The sequence below is a fragment of the Lithobates pipiens genome, unplaced genomic scaffold, assembly GCF_037356315.1.
Source record: "Lithobates pipiens isolate NorthernLeopardFrog02 unplaced genomic scaffold, aLitPip1_a1.2 Scaffold_63, whole genome shotgun sequence".
Classification (NCBI taxonomy): Eukaryota; Metazoa; Chordata; class Amphibia; order Anura; family Ranidae; genus Lithobates; species Lithobates pipiens.
Window position 1 is genome coordinate 1,463,762 of NW_027507885.1, and position 11,248 is coordinate 1,475,009.

Genomic DNA, 11,248 nt, shown 5'->3' on the forward strand with positions numbered 1-11,248 from the left:
ATATATATATATATATATATATATATATATATATATATATATATATATATATATTTAAAAAAAACTCACTGCACCTGAAAAAAAAAAATCTTTAAAAACAAACAAACAAAAAAAAACAAAAAACATTTTTGCATTGATGTCCCCCGGGGCAGGACTCAGACCCCCATACCCTTTTTACAGCCAATAACTTCATACCAGCCCTACAAATTGGGGGTTCCATAGACTTCAATGGGGTTTGATGTTCGGGTCCGAACTTTTGTGATGTTCGAGAGTTTTGGCGCAAACCCGGGGGGGGGGGGGGGGGTTTCGGGCCCAACTTTACTTACTAAATCAGAGGGAATTTGTTCCAAGGCCACGGCCGTCTGGATAGAGAAGTGCTGTGCGATAATACGAGGCTCTGCCATGGTGTGAGATTAGAAGAGGGTTGGGGAAAAGGACCCTGGGGTATTCATGTGTGCAGCGTGTGAGACTCTAGAAAATATATCACGGAGCGGAGAAAACTGTTTACCGCTTGCTCTGCATTTTGTGCAGTCCTGGATGTGGCTTCATAGTTTAGAGATTTCAAAGTGTATTGGGAAGGAAAATATTCCAAATCCGGTGTTCCTCTCTCAGACTCCTAGACTTCCTCCAATCACCCTGGACTCGCTAGAAAACTCAGTAGGCTTGTGCAATGCGTTTCGTAACAAATCGAAATTCGGCTGAATTTTGCATCTTTCGGACATTCGGATGCATCCGAATAGAAAAATAACGAATTACAACGAATACCAAAGAAATATATTAATTCGACATGATTTCGGTAATTCTTTAAAGATCTAATGAAACAAAAGGTCAGCTCAAAGTAAATCTTAGCCCTTGTACACACGGTCGGAGATTCCGACAGAATGTGTCCGTTCGCAGCGTTTTGTCGGATATTCCGACTGTGTGTGGTATGCATCGGACTGTTTCCGTCGGAATATCCGTCGGACCAAATTTTCCAACTTGCTGGAAATATTTTCCGACAAAATGCTCCGATCGGACATACTCCGATCATGTGTAGAGAATTCCGATCGGACAAATTGCCACGCATGCTCAGATCAAATTCCTACAGCAAAGCTATTGGCTACTAGCCTGAACGTAGTCCTGTCGTAACGAAATAACGTCATCACGTTCTGAACGATCGGATTTTCCGACAACTGCATCCGACCGTGTGTATGCAACAGTTTCGGACAAAATCCGACGGATTTGGTTGTCGGAATCTCCGACCCGTGTGTACAAGGGCTTATAGTCCAATCAGCTAATTAATTTTGTGCCGGAGGATGGATTACTGGCAAAGTGCATGTCATGGTTATGCAGTAATCTTCCTCTGGTTGCTTACCTCCCCTCATGTGTTCAGACTAGGAGGTCAGCCACTTCCACCTGGTGGTTTTTATAACCTCTTCTCTAAGCATGGCTCCACCCCGGACCCTATCAGGGAACCCTATATTAACCTGTGCACTGCAAGCCAGCGGTGCTGATCAACCATTGTGTATTCACTGTGTGTTTAACTTCCTGTTACCTGCCATGTGTGCGTCTACTGTTTTCCGGTACTGACTTCGGCGTGTCCTTGACTATCCCTGTTTGCCTGTGATCCTGACCTTTTGGCGTGTCCCTGACTATTCTTGTCTGCTTGTGGCCCTGACCTTGGCTTTGTTCCTCACCATCCCTATCCTCCTGTTGCCTACTGTGGGTGTGAGCTGGGGGACCCTGGGGGTCGCGACCTGGAGCCAGTTGCAGCCAAGTCCACCCTCACCACTAGAGGCGCTGGTGAACACCTGCTGGCTCTTAGACTCCGCGCCCCAGGGAATCTTACGCCGTAGGGTCCACAACCTTGCGGTGCACACCTGTCACCTCGCCTCAAGGTGACCTGACAGTGCATTACCGAGAAGTGAGTGAGAAGGGTGATGTATTGTATTTGAGCCGAGGAGAAGAGACGTTGTCATTGTGTGTGCGTTAAAAGATTCAATAAACAAACGACTTTCCAAACTACGAATCATTATCACGAATGTCTATACATACATAAATAGAGAATTTCAACGAATACGAACAAATGAATTCGACACTCTACGAATAATAACGAATTATCTGAAAACGTATTAAAAGAACGAATATAACAGAACGAATACAAGAGAACGAATACAAGAGAACGAATACAAGAGAACGAATACAAAAGAACGAAATGATGTATTTTACGAATGACAACGAACTGAAACTAAACGAAATTTTCCATTGTGCACAAGTCTAAAACTCAACATCCTCGACCTCCCAGACACTCGCTTGGTCTTCTAAGTCCATGTAGATGTCCCAATTTCAAAAAGGCCTTTGGCAGAAGTCGTCCCCCCTCACACACACACATAAAGGATGCAGTTGCTGCCGTGTTCCCTGTCAGGGGGACCTGGTTGTTCCCATCAGAGCCTGCATTGCTTGTGTGTGTGGGGGGGGGGGGGGGGGGGGGAGGGGGGACTAGGAAAGTTGGGGCAGATATGTGGGCCTGGGAAACTATGAGAGGGTCTGGGAGGCTAAGAAAGCTGAGGAAAGTCTAAAAGTCTCGGAGAGTGGAGTAGACCCAGGGGGGCTGGAGAACCCTATCTGAAGGCCAGGAGAGGGCCTGCAATCCAGGCTGAGAGAGACTGAATATCCTAAACAGAGCAGAAGTACTGCTGAGAAATCTGTACTGGGGCATATGGGGACTGAGAGGGCAAAGATATGTGTCAAGGGGGGGGGGGGGGGGGTGAATTTGTACTGGGAGGGAGGAAAGGGGATTTATGGGGTAAGCATGCGGATTAGTGCCTCCATTTTGTTTTTGTGTTTTGATGACACATGATCATACATCTTGGCATGTTCTCCATGGGCTCTAGGTGACCGTGTCCCGTCACTGCTGTATATGGATACCATTTCATACCAATGGATGGATCTCCTGGTGGCCACGTTTGGCCATTACAATCCGTCCTGAACTGGTTATAGACGGGCTTGGCACTTGGGTTTTTGGACGGGACCGTGTCTTCCATGAAGGTCCATCGTGGATGGAGGAAAGGACATAGACATATTTTTTTTATCCCTCCACTTTAGGGTTACTAGCTCTTCATTCTGCAAACTGGCTGACTCCGCCCCTTTTGAGTTTTGTGGCGACCAATCGTTGTGGGAAGATCTTGCGGTTTGGTCAAAAATGCCTCACAGGCCTCAGTTTGTTTGAGATAAAGATGGTGGAACAAAAATATTCCACAAAGAGATGGGACCCCGTCTGGAAGAGTGGGAGCTACAAGGTCCCAGAAGTCCCCATAAAGGTTGGGCATCCAGGGGGCTCAAGATGACTATCCTTTCCCCCATGTACAAAAGAGGAGTGTGGGGGGGGTATGTACAGGAGAGGAGTGTGGAGGGTATGACAGTGGGCGGTATGTACAGGAGAGGAGTGTGGAGGGTATGGCAGTGGGCGGTATGTACAGGAGAGGAGTGTGGGGGGTATGACAGTGGGCGGTATGTATAGGAGAGGAGTGTGGAGGGTATGACAGTGGGCGGTATGTACAGGAGAGGAGTGTGGGGGGTATGACAGTGGGAGGTATGTACAGGAGAGGAATGTGGAGGGTATGACAGTGGGCAGTATGTACAGGAGAGGAGTGTGGGGGGTATGTACAGGAGAGGAGTGTGGAGGGTATGACAGTGGGCGGTATGTACAGGAGAGGAGTGTGGAGGGTATGACAGTGGGCGGTATGTACAGGAGAGGAGTGTGGAGGGTATGACAGTGGGCGGTATGTACAGGAGAGGAATGTGGAGGGTATGACAGTGGGCGGTATGTACAGGAGAGGAGTGTGGAGGGTATGACAGTGAGCGGTAAGTACAGGAGAGGAGTGTGGGGGGTATGACAGTGGGCGGTATGTACAGGAGAGGAGTGTGGAGGGTATGACAGTGGGCGGTATGTACAGGAGAGGAGTGTGGGGGTATGACAGTGGGCGGTATGTACAGGAGAGGAGTGTGGAGGGTATGACAGTGGGCGGTATGTACAGGAGAGGAGTGTGGGGGGTATGACAGTGGGCGTTATGTACAGGAGAGGAGTGTGGAGGGTATGACAGTGAGCGGTATGTACAGGAGAGGAGTGTAGAGGGTATGACAGTGGGCGGTATGTACAGGAGAGGAGTGTGGAGGGTATGACAGTGGGCGGTATGTACAGGAGAGGAGTGTGGAGGGTATGACAGTGGGCGGTATGTACAGGAGAGGAGTGTGGAGGGTATGACAGTGGGCGGTATGTACAGGAGAGGAGTGTGGGGGGTATGACAGTGGGTGGTATGTAGAGGAGAGGAGTGTGGAGGGTGTGACAGTGAGCGGTATGTATAGGAGAGGAGTGTAGAGGGTATGACAGTGGGCGGTATGTACAGGAGAGGAGTGTGGAGGGTATGACAGTGGGCGGTATGTACAGGAGAGGAGTGTGGAGGGTATGACAGTGGGCGGTATGTACAGGAGAGGAGTGTGGAGGGTATGACAGTGGGCGGTATGTACAGGAGAGGAGTGTGGAGGGTATGACAGTGGGCGGTATGTACAGGAGAGGAGTGTGGGGGGTATGACAGTGGGCGGTATGTACAGGAGAGGAGTGTGGAGGGTATGACAGTGGGCGGTATGTACAGGAGAGGAGTGTGGAGGGTATGACAGTGGGCGGTATGTACAGGAGAGGAGTGTGGGGGGTATGACAGTGGGCGGTATGTACAGGAGAGGAGTGTGGAGGGTATGACAGTGGGCGGTATGTAGAGGAGAGGAGTGTGGAGGGTATGACAGTGGGCGGTATGTACAGGAGAGGAGTGTGGAGGGTATGACAGTGGGCGGTATGTAGAGGAGAGGAGTGTGGAGGGTATGACAGTGAGCGGTATGTACAGGAGAGGAGTGTGGAGGGTATGACAGTGGGCAGTGTGTACAGGAGAGGAGTGTGGGGGGGTATGACAGTGGGCGGTATGTACAGGAGAGGAGTGTGGGGGTATGACAGTGGGCGGTATGTAGAGGAGAGGAGTGTGGAGGGTATGACAGTGGGCAGTGTGTACAGGAGAGGAGTGTGGGGGGGTATGACAGTGGGCGGTATGTACAGGAGAGGAGTGTGGGGGTATGACAGTGGGCGGTATGTACAGGAGAGGAGTGTGGAGGGTATGACAGTGGGCAGTATGTACAGGAGAGGAGTGTGGAGGGTATGACAGTGGGCAGTGTGTACAGGAGAGGAGTGTGGGGGGGTATGACAGTGGGCGGTATGTACAGGAGAGGAGTGTGGGGGGGTATGACAGTGGGCGGTATGTACAGGAGAGGAGTGTGGGGGTATGACAGTGGGCGGTATGTAGAGGAGAGGAGTGTGGAGGGTATGACAGTGGGCGGTATGTACAGGAGAGGAGTGTGGAGGGTATGACAGTGGGCGGTATGTACAGGAGAGGAGTGTGGAGGGTATGACAGTGGGCGGTATGTAGAGGAGAGGAGTGTGGAGGGTATGACAGTGGGCGGTATGTACAGGAGAGGAGTGTGGAGGGTATGACAGTGGGCGGTATGTACAGGAGAGGAGTGTGGGGGGTGTGACAGTGGGCGGTATGTAGAGGAGAGGAGTGTGGAGGGTATGACAGTGGGCGGTATGTAGAGGAGAGGAGTGTGGAGGGTATGACAGTGGGCGGTATGTACAGGAGAGGAGTGTGGAGGGTATGACAGTGGGCGGTATGTAGAGGAGAGGAGTGTGGAGGGTATGACAGTGGGCGGTATGTAGAGGAGAGGAGTGTGGAGGGTATGACAGTGGGCGGTATGTACAGGAGAGGAGTGTGGAGGGTATGACAGTGGGCGGTATGTACAGGAGAGGAGTGTGGAGGGTATGACAGTGGGCGGTATGTACAGGAGAGGAGTGTGGGGGGTATGACAGTGGGCGGTATGTACAGGAGAGGAGTGTGGGGGGTATGACAGTGGGCGGTATGTACAGGAGAGGAGTGTGGGGGGTATGACAGTGGGCGGTATGTACAGGAGAGGAGTGTGGGGGGTATGACAGTGGGCGGTATGTACAGGAGAGGAGTGTGGGGGGTATGACAGTGGGCGGTATGTACAGGAGAGGAGTGTGGAGGGTATGACAGTGGGCGGTATGTACAGGAGAGGAGTGTGGGGGGTATGACAGTGGGTGGTATGTACAGGAGAGGAGTGTGGGGGGTATGACAGTGGGCGGTATGTAGAGGAGAGAAGTGTGGAGGGTATGACAGTGGGCATTATGTACAGGAGAGGAGTGTGGGGGGTATGACAGTGGGCGGTATGTACAGGAGAGGAGTGTGGGGGGTATGACAGTGGGCGGTATGTACAGGAGAGGAGTGTGGGGGGTATGACAGTGGGCGGTATGTACAGGAGAGGAGTGTGGGGGGTATGACAGTGGGCATTATGTACAGGAGAGGAGTGTGGGGGGTATGACAGTGGGCGGTATGTAGAGGAGAGGAGTGTGGAGGGTATGACAGTGGGCGGTATGTACAGGAGAGGAGTGTGGAGGGTATGACAGTGGGAGGTATGTACAGGAGAGGAGACGATTGATGTGTCTCTAGCAGAGCCCTGTACCATGAATAGGACACATACCTGCGGGGGAGACATGGAGGACATCCCAGGCTCTCTCTATGGTGGTCGGTGTTCAGGACGGAGAATCTCCTCACTTTGCTGGAATCAGAATCTAAAATGGCTGAAAACAGGAAACACGTTCCATGGACAGGAAGTGACATTTCGCACATGCTCAGTCCGGGATTTGTCCCATCAGGAGGATCACTAGAATAACGGGACTGATAATACGGAGGGTGCAGTATGGAGAGCAGACACTAGATGGTGCCGGTCCACAGAGAGGAAAAAGAGGAAACAAGACGGAGACAATGGAGACATTTCTTCTAATCTATGAGACATTGTGTCATCACATGGAGACTGATCACCGAGCTACAAGAACATGGAGGACACCCCTCCCCCTTCCCTGAGCTACAAGAAAATGGAGGACACCCCTCCTCCTTCCCTGAGCTACAAGAAAATGGAGGACACCCCTCCCCCTTATCTGAGCTACAAGAAAATGGAGGACACCCCTCCCCCTTATGTGAGCTACAAGAAAATGGAGGACACCCCTCCCCTTTCCCTGAGCTACAAGAAAAGGGAGGAGACCTCTCCCCCTTCATGATCTACAAGAAAATGGATGACACCCCCTCCCCCTTAATGATTATTGTCCGTGATATTTTTTTATTCTCACTAATAGACAATTTTTCAAGACAAGATTTCAGTGTGTGTACCCCTTCTTCAAAGTCCACGCAGTATTAATACTCATAGTTTTAGCAGAATGTTAAAAAAAAGACAATCTCTGAGGGGAAAAAAGGGAAAGAAAACAAAAGAGCTACAAGAAAATGGAGGACAATTTCTTCTCTTCCTGAGCTACAAGAAAATGGAGGACAAATTCGTCCCTTCCTGAGCTACAAGAAAATGGAGGACAATTTCTTCTCTTCCTGAGCTACAAGAAAATGGAGGACAAATTCTTTGCTTCCTGAGCCACAAGAAAATGGAGGACAAATGCATTCTTTCCTGAGCCACAAGAAAATGGAGGACAAATTTTTTGCTTTCTGAGCCACAAGAAAATGGAGGACAAATGCATCCTTTCCTGAGCCACAAGAAAATGGAGGACAAATGCATCCTTTCCTGAGCCACAAGAAAATGGAGGACACATTTTTTGCTTCCTGAGCCACAAGAAAATGGAGGACAAATGCATCCTTTCCTGAGCCACAAGAAAATGGAGGACACATTTTTTGCTTCCTGAGCCACAAAAAAATGGAGGACAAATTCTCCCCATCTCACAGCTGCAGACAGAGACAGACGAGAGAACGAATGAGAAACTTCTGATAGGATGGGGGGAAGGATGGGGGAGGGGATCCAGAAGAATGTGTGTATGAGATCCCCTCAGCACCTTGTGTGTAAGAAGAAGGAGAGAATTTCTGTCATCATTTCCAACAATTTCGAATTGTTGGGAAGATTTAATTTTAACTTTTGATTTTGGAGAACGGAGTTCACTGAACAAATCCCCCCAATCAATGCGATAAATTCCCCATCCCCCGGGTTGTCCCCATGAATGACACATTCCTTCCAATATAGTGCCTGGGGGGTCCCATTAGTCCACCTGTAAAGTGGCACATCTGTACTGTGTACAGTGGCGTCACTAGGGTTGGTGTCACCCGGTGCGTTAAAACATGATATCACCCTCCCCACTGGTGTTCTTCCAAAAACTGTCCCCCCATCGGATAGTGTCCGCCCCGTACTGCGCAGCTCTTGCGCAGTACTGAGGACAAGGAGACTCCGAAAGTCTCAGAAGATGAACAGCACCCTACGCACCGAGTCCAGATTGAAGCCCCACCATCCAAGTGGACATGGTAGCAGTTAGTAAGATGGCCCCTCGCCATGCTTTGCCCGCCACGCTTCGGGCACGGCCTCGCTTCGCTTTTTTATTCTAACTCTATGTCCACTTGGATGGTGGGTCTTGAACCTGGACTCACAGCGCAGGCGCCGTTCATCTTCTGATACTTTTGGAGTCTCCTTGTCCTCCGTACTGCACAAGTGCAGTACAGGGCGGACACTATCCGATGGGGGACAGTATTCGACACAACACCGGCACCAAGCAGACTAGTGCATTGAAGCTGCTTAACCTGCCACAATGGATGGAGCTGGGTTGGGATTGGGGAATGTATGGAGCCAGAATGGGATCGGGGGATAGATGGAGCCAGGATGGGATCGAGGGGGTGGATGCAGCAAGGATGGTATTGAGGGGGTGGATGGAGCCAGGATGGGATTGAGGGGGTGGATGGAGCCAGGATGGGATTGAGGGGGTGGATGAAGCCAGGATGGGATCGGGGTGGGTGAGAGGGAGCAGGGATGGGATCTGGGAGTGGATGGAGGGGGGGTGGGATTGGTGGGAGGTCGATGAAGCCAGGATGGGATCAGGGGGATAGATGGAGCCAGGATGGTATTAAGGGGAGGTAGATGGAGCAAGGATGGCATCAGGGGGGTAGATGGAGCTGGGATGGGATCGGGGGCAGGTGTATGGAGCTGGAATGGGATCTGGGGTGGGGAGGATGGAGCAGGGATGGGATCTGGGAGTGGATGGAGGCAAGGTGGGATTCGGGGGAGGTGGATGGAGCCCAAATGGGATTGGGGGAGGTGGATGGAGCCAGGAAGGGATGGGAGGGTGGATGGAGCCAGGATGGTATCAGGGGGGTGGATGGAGCCGGGATGGGATCGGGGGGAGGTGTATGGAGCCAGGATGGGATCTGGGGGAGTGGATCGAGTAGGGATGGGATTAGGGGGTGGATGGAGTCAGGATGGGATCTTTGATTTGGCAGGGTAAAGGATATGTGCTAGGAGGTGCATTGTAAGGGGAGAGGAATTGTGCTGGGGGGGGGGTCAAACTTCAAATCTGCCCCCCCTTCTACTTCTAGCACAAGTCCTCTTTAACCCCCAAAAAGCACCCCCTAGCACCTATCCTCTAACTCTCCCCTCTAAAATCACTCTTGGCAGCATAATTGTTACCTGCCAATGCCCCCCCCCCAATTACCATGTCCCCCTCCTCAGCATAATACCCCTGTTATTACATACCTTAGGGCAGGTGCTGTAGCGTGGTGCCCCTCTTCCCAGCCTGTGTACTTGAAACATCGAAGCCGAGGAGGAGGGGGCTACAGTCTGGTCTGCAGTGAGTTCAGCCGGCAGGCACAAACATGTGATTGCGGCCGTGGCATGTGGGAGTGTGATGGACGCTCGAAGTCGGACCAGGGCACCCTGTCTCTCTGCTTCACTCCCTCCCCCCCCCACTCATCGTAGGGAGCAGAGAAGATCCTGGAAGGGAAGAAGGGAGCTGCTGATCGGCGCCCCACTCAATGCAGTGCCAGTCTGAGGCAAGCCTGGTGTCACCCTCTGGCAGGTGTCACCCAGGTGCAGGGGCCGCACCCCCGCACCCCCATAGCAATGCCACTGACTGTGTATAGAACCTGCTGCAGCAATAATTGCATTTATAAAGCCCAATAAATGACATTTTCCCTGCAAGCTTTCTTTATTTTGTAAGCAGCGGATTGAGGAGCCGGTCTGTATGATGAGGTCACAATGTAGGGCACGGGAAACAAGATTAGAGATTTTTTGGATAAGTTCTGGTGTCTCTCCCACAGACTTTGGATTTCTACTTCTGTAACGGGTGCGGAAAGATTATTCTTCGGGTGTCGGTGGCGCCTTCACACTGTAACCCTATAGAGCTACTCTTGATGAAAGCAAGAATTGGCTTTGTGGTCAAAAATTGCAATGATACGCACCTGTCAGACAGGTGTGCAAAAAAAGTCTGAGAGTATATGCCCAGCGTAGGGATGCCACCTGTACGGGATTCACCCGTACAATCTGAATATTGAATCATGTGCCCGGGTTTTGAGCCCCTCTGAAAACTGGACATATTATTCAGACCGGATCGTGGCTCATAGCTGGACAGAAGATTAGGTGTTCTCCTCCCTCCAGCCTACAGGTGGCAATAGAGAGCCGGCACAGACTGAAAAGTCTCAGCCTAGGAACGAAACACCAAGTGTGTGAAGACTGAAGGAGAAACCAGGAACTTCACCGAGTGTGTGAAGACTGAAGGAGAAACCAGGAACTTCACCGAGTGTGTGAAGACTGAAGGAGAAACCAGGAACTTCACCGAGTGTGTGAAGACTGAAGGAGAAACCAGGAACTTCCCCGAGTGTGTGAAGACTGAAGGAGAAACCAGGAACTTCACATAGTGTGTGAAGACTGAAGGAGAAACCAGGAACTTCACAGAGTGTGTGAAGACTGAAGGAGAAACCAGGAACTTCACCGAGTGTGTGAAGACTAAAGGAGAAACCAGGAACTTCACCGAGTGTGTGAAGACTAAAGGAGAAACCAGGAACTTCACCGAGTGTGTGAAGACTAAAGGAGAAACCAGGAACTTCACCGAGTGTGTGAAGACTAAAGGAGAAACCAGGAACTTCACCGAGTGTGTGAAGACTAAAGGAGAAACCAGGAACTTCACCGAGTGTGTGAAGACTGAAGGAGAAACCAGGAACTTCACCGAGTGTGTGAAGACTAAAGGAGAAACCAGGAACTTCACCGAGTGTGTGAAGACTGAAGGAGAAACCAGGAACTTCACCGAGTGTGTGAAGACTGAAGGAGAAACCAGGAACTTCACATAGTGTGTGAAGACTGAAGGAGAAACCAGGAACTTCACCGAGTGTGTGAAGACTAA